Here is a 6777-nt window from a genome sequence, read left to right as displayed (position 1 = left end):
GTGTGAATATGTGCCAAGGCAGAAAATGTGAAGTCTGAATGATAATGTATTGACTCCATAACATGTCTGGCAAAAGGATGCTTGGTGCTTCCAGGAGGATGTGGCCATCCTTGGGAAATATTCTTGCTAGGGTTAAGTGCCAAAAACTCCCTGGAATCAGAAAAAACAGGCTCTTCAACTGCTGTGAACTTTAAGTGGTCTCTGAGCTCCTGGAGATTAAGGGGACACTCTTTGGGATTGAGAAAAAAAGAGCATTGTACCTAATGATTATAGAAAACACATTTTTTAATGTATCCTTGAAACATTTATAAAAACCAAACAAATTCTAGGCCATAAGGTAAGGTCAAACAAAATTTGAAAGGATTAGTATCATACGGACTACATACTGGGACCACAGTGCAACTAAGTTAGAAACCAATAATAAAGAAAATTTGAAAAACCTCATATATTTGGGAATTTTAAAAGATACTTTTTAACTACTCATAGGCTAAAAGAGAAATTGTAATGGAAACTAGAATACTTATAACTGAACAGTAGTAAAAATACTAAGTATCTAAGCTTGTGGGATGCAACCAAGCACTGTTTAAAGGGAAATTCATAGACTTAAAGGGAAAAAAGTAGGAAAGTCTTAAAATTAAAGAATCAAGCATCTAAAATATGAAGTTAAGGAAAAAAAACAGAACAAACTCAAAGCAAAAGAAAAATAATAAGAATGAAGCAGTAATAAAAAGGCAAACATACAACAGAGAAGATCAACAAGGCCAAATTTTGATGTTTTGAAAATACTTCTGGTAAAATTAATTAAGTAAACAAGAGAGAATGCAAAAATAAACAATATTATAAGTAACAAAAGGTGATATGATACTTATCACTTCTTAACTACTCACCATATTAACCAGATTAAAGGAGAAAAACCATGTGATTTTACCAATTGATAAGAGAAATCCAATATCTGTTCCTGATTTAAAAAAGAAAAAAGTGCTCACTTTGGCAGCACATATACTAAAAAGGAAAAAAAGGCAACCTCCCTAATCTAATAAAGGGCATTGATAATACCACATGTAATTGTGAAATGTTGAAATTACCTCCTTTGTTGAGAGATCAGCAAGAATGCTTCATCTTATTTGACATTATACTGAAGACTCTAGCCAGAACAATAGATAATAATAAGAAAAAAAGATATAAAGATTGGAAAGGAAGAGAGAAAATAGTGTGTGTTTTTTTTTTTTTTGGTGAATATATGTTCATCTATGCAGAAAATCTAAAAGAGTCTATAGATGAATTATTAGAATTAAGAGAATTTAAGAAGATTTATCTGTATAAATCAGTTTATAAAAGTCTATTGCATGTATATATGCCAGCAACACTTAGTAAATTTTACATATCATTTACAATAGCACAAAAATAAAAAATATTTAGGACTAAATCTAACAAAAGTTGTGCAAGCCCTATGGAGATAAATTTTAAACTGTATTGAAAGATGTCGAAGAACACCTAAATAAATGAAAAGATATGTTCACATAAAAGATGATATTTCTCCTCAGATTGATTTATAGATTTAATACAATTTTGATAAAAATCCTAACAGCCTTTTTTTGTGGAATTTGACAAGCTGTTTTTATAATTTTTATATGGAAGAGCAAAGGACAGGAATGGCCAAAACATTCTTGAAGAACGAAGTCAAGGCTTTGCCCTACCAGATATCAAGATTTATAAAGCTATAGTAATTTAAGTAATTTAATAATTACAATATTTTAAGACAAATAGACCAGTGAAACAGAATAGAAATCCCAGAAACAAACCCAACCGTATGTGGAAACTTGATAATGACAGAAGTAGCATTTCAGAAAGGAAGGAAAAAGATGGACTGTTCAATAAATTATGCTGGGTTAATTGTTATGACATGGGAAAAATTACATTAGATTTCTACTTTATACTGTGTACAAAAATCAATTTTAGAATATAAAGAGAATGCCAAAACTCAACAAAAACAACAATGAAAGCAATTAAAAAATGGGCAAGGGATTTGAATAGACATTTCCCCAAAGAAGATCCACAAATTGTCCATAAACACATGAAAAGATGCTTAACATCACTAATCATTAGGGAAATGCAAGCCAAAACCATAGTGAGATAGTTCGCACCCTTTGGGATGGCTACTATAAAAAAATAGAAAATAACAACTGTTGACAAGGATGTGGAGAGATTGGAACCCCTGTACACTATTAGTAGGAATATAAAATAGTACAGCCACTGTGTATAACAGTATAGCACTTCCTCAAAAAATTAAAAATAGAATTACCATGTGATCCAGCAATTCTACTGGGCATACATCCAAAAGAATTGAAGGCAGAGTCTCAAAGAGGTATTTGTATATCTATGTTCACAGCAGTATTTTTCACAATAGCTAAAATGTGGAAGCAACACAAGTGTCCATCACAGATTAATGGATAAGCAAAATGTGGTATATACATATAATGGAATATTCTTTGGCTTTAAAAAAAAAAAAAGGAAATCCTGACTTATGTTATACACGAATAAAATTTGAGGACATTTTGCTAAGTAAAATAACAGTCACGAAAAGACAAATACTACATATTTCCACTTACACGAGGTACTGAGAGTAGTTAAAATCGCAGAGACAGAAGCAAAATGATATTTGCCAGGGGTTTGGGTGAGGTGGAATGTGGAGTTACTGTTTAATGGGTATAGAGTTTCAGTTATACAAGATGAAAGTATTTATTAAGATGGATGTTTGTAATGGTTGCACAACATTATGACTATATTTAATACCACTGAACAGGACACTTAAAAATGGTTAAGATGGTAAATCTTATGTTTATTTTACTGTAATACAAAAGAATGAAAAAAAAAAAAAAGCAAAGCAGTGGTTGCCTAGGGCTGGAAGGAAGAGAAGTAAGATCAACTACAGATGAGCTCTAGGAAACTTTTTAGATGATGGAAATGTCGTAAGTTTAGATAATCATAATGATGGCATAATTCTATAAATTTAGCGAATATCATCGAATCACAATCAGTGAACTTTATAGTATTTAAATTATATCTCAATAAAGATAAAAAAGAAGTACATGGAGATACAGAACAAAAAATACAGAAAAGAGTGTAAGAGACATACGGGACATGGTAAGAAGTTGCAATCCTAGTAGGTTAGGAGAGAGATAATGGAACACAAGCAACATATGAGAAAACAATGACTGAGACTTTTCCAAAATTTATATCTTTATATTCTTGATATCTCTATCCAGTCACAGGTTCAAGAAATGCCACAAGATCCAAAAAGGATAAATTCACACTTAGGTATACTGTAAATCTGTTAAAAACCAAAAACCAAGAGAAAAATCTTAAAATTAGAATGAGAAAAAAGTAGATTTTTTTGCAAAAGACCAAAATAAGATCGACAGCTAATTTCTTGAGGAAACAGAAGCCAAAATAATAATAAAATTATGTCTCCAAAATGAAATAAAATAAATGCCAAATTAGTAAAATATTTTTAAGAAATGAAGGTAGAAATAAAGACAATTTCAGAAAAATGAAAACTGAGAAAATTTGTCACCAGTTGACCCACAGTAAAAGAAATGCTAAAAAGATATATTTCAGGTAGAAGGAAAATGGAAAAGCACAAAACTGAAAGCAAGCTGATTAACTACACTAATATGAGACAAAATAGACTTTAAGGAAAAAAGTATTACTATAAAGAGGATTCTTCATGATGATAAAAGATTAATTCAATAGAAAGGTATTAACAGTTCTACATGTATTTGTAGCTAATAACATAATCTCAAAATACATAAATCAAAAATGGACAAAACAAAAAAGAAACCTAGACACTTCGAATATTTAAATGTGATAGTTTAATATTCCTCCCATAGTAACAGACAAAAAAATTTAATGATGTAAAAGAACTAAACAATATGCTTTACAAACATGACCTTACAAACTCAGTTGAGTGTTATACCTAGTAACTGTAGAATATACATTCTTTTAAAGTGTGCATGAAACCTTTACCAAACAGACCATATACCGGAACATAAAGTAATTTTAAGCAAACTACAAAGGGTGGAAATTATACAGAATATGTTTCTATCCACAGTGGAATTAAGATGGAAATCAGTAACAAAAAATGAGAAAAATCTGTATACGGATTTGAAAAAGATAATAAAAGAATATTTTGAACATCTTTTTTGACAGTAAACTTGAAAATTTAGGTGAAATGGATAAATGCTTGGAAAAACGCTACCTAAAGTGACACAAGAAGGAAGAGAATATTGGAATAATCCTGTATCTATGAAAGAAATCAAATCAGTGATTCAAACATCTACAGCAAGAAAGTTCTAGCCCTGAGTATTATGCACCAGTGGATTGATTCAAACATTTAAAGAAGAAAAATACCTATCTTACTTAAACTCTTCCAGAGAATTAAAATTATGAAGCTAACGTGATTTTAATATCAAAATCTAATAAGGACATTATAAGAAAAAAATTACAGGTCAAACTCTCTCATGAATAGAAATGTAAAAAAAACCTAAACAAATTCTAGCATACAAAAACTAGCAATATATGAAAAGACTAATACGCCATGATCAAATTGGGTTCATTCCAGAAATACAAGATTAAATTACCATTCAAAAAAATCAATCACTGTAGTTCATCATAATAAAAAAGATAAGGTAGAAAAATCATTTTTATTGAGGAGGATAATGCATTCTAGAAAATTCAATATCCATTAATGTTTAAAAATCCTTTCAAACTAGTAGTAGAAGAGAACTTCCTCAATCTGATAGAGGAAAGCTACAAAAAGTAAACCAGTAAATATCATATTTAATTGAAATATTGAAAGCTTTCTTTCTAAGATCAGGACTAAGACAAAAATGCCTGCTATCTTTGCTTTTATTAAGCATTGCACTTAAGAGTTCTAACCAGTCCAATAAGTTAGGGGAAAAAAAGAAAAAGAACAAATACTTGAAAGAAAAAAAGTGCTATTCACATACTACATGATTGTGAATCTATAGATAAATTGTAAGAGTAATTAATAAGCTAATTGAGTAAGTTTTCTGTACACAAGGTCAATACAAAAAATTAAGTGTTATTTTAATACACCAGTATCAAATGATTAAAGACTGAACATAAAAATAGGCCTCTTACATACCTATAAGAAATATAAAATGATAAAGAATAAATCCAATGATTGTTATGCCAGAATTCTACACAGAAAACTATAAAACATTATCAGAAACCTTTAATAAGATTTTAATGAATGGAGGAGTGGCTATACCTTATTAATGGATTGGAAATTTTAATATTATGAAGATTTGCATATTGATGTACAGATTTAATGTAATCCCAATAAAAATCCCACCAGGGCTTTTTTTTTTCTTGGTGAAATTTGAAAAGTTATTCTAAAATTTATGTGGAAATGCAGAAATTCAAAAACAGCCAAGAGAATCCTGGGGAAGACCAGAAACATAAAGAACTTATTCTATCATGACAGACATGCCCCAGACTAAGAGACAGACTAAGAGATAAATTGAAAAGAACGAACATTTCAGAACCAGATCCACATATAGATAACTAGTTAATTATAAAAGTGAAGAATTAACAGTCTTTTCAGTATATGATGCTGGGTCACTTTTTTTTTCTTTTATATGAGTACCCATATAGAAGAAAAAAAGGGGAAATAATATTTAAAATTCAGTGCATCAGACATACGAATCACATTTCAACTGCTCAGTAGCCACATATGGCTAGTAGCTACCATATTTGGACAGCATAGATAGAGAACAGTTCCACACTGCAGAAAGTTCTATTGAACAGCATTGTTCTAGAACAAATCATAAGAGAATATCTTCATGACTTTAGTTATGGAAAAATTTCTAAACGGGACTTTTTAAAAAAAGACGTTAATCATAAAAGTAAAGCTTGAAATATTGGACCTCGTTAAAATTAGCAACTCCTTTTCAACATATAACACTATAAAGAGTAAAAATGCAAGCCACAGAATGGAATAAGAGCCAGGATTAGGGTGAGGCACTGAGGCACTCGGTTTAGACACAAATTTTTAAGGGGACACCAAAACACTCAGTAATCAAGACAAATAAGAACCATGCTATCTTGAACAAGCCTGATCCTGTCTGATCTTGGAAGCTAAGCAGGGTCAGGTCTGGTTAGTACTTAGATGGGAGACCACCTAGGAAGACCAGATGCTGCAGGTGTAAAAAATTAAAAAAAAAAAGAAGATGTCAATGCAATGTTTTTTAAATTAACATTAATGCAAAAAACCATGATTAACAAAATATCAAAATTTTAAATAAAGTTATCAATATTTCTGATTTTTCCTTTTGCCTCAGGCTCCAATATGACTCAATAGCATGTGGGAAATTATATTTGCAACATGTACACAACAGATATCTATTATATTTAAAGAATTCTTACAGATTAATTAAAATGTCAGATGACCCTCACTAAATCAAAAAACAAGTGTTGGCGAGGATTCGGAGAAAAGGGAACCCTCATACATTGTTGGTGGGACTGAAAATCGGTACAGCCGCTATGGAAAACAGTCTGGAGGTTTCTCAAAAAATTAAAAATGGATATACCTTTTGACCCAGCAATTGCACTACTAGGTATTTATCCAAAGAAAACCAAAACAATAATTCATAAAGACCTATGCACCCCAATATTCATGGCAGCACAATTTACAATAGCCAAGATATGGAAACAACCTAAATGCCCATCAACAGACAATTGGATAAAGAAGTT

The sequence above is a fragment of the Pteropus alecto genome, unplaced genomic scaffold (assembly GCF_000325575.1).
Source record: "Pteropus alecto unplaced genomic scaffold, ASM32557v1 scaffold45, whole genome shotgun sequence".
Classification (NCBI taxonomy): domain Eukaryota; kingdom Metazoa; phylum Chordata; class Mammalia; order Chiroptera; family Pteropodidae; genus Pteropus; species Pteropus alecto.
Note: the sequence above shows the minus strand (reverse complement) of the source record.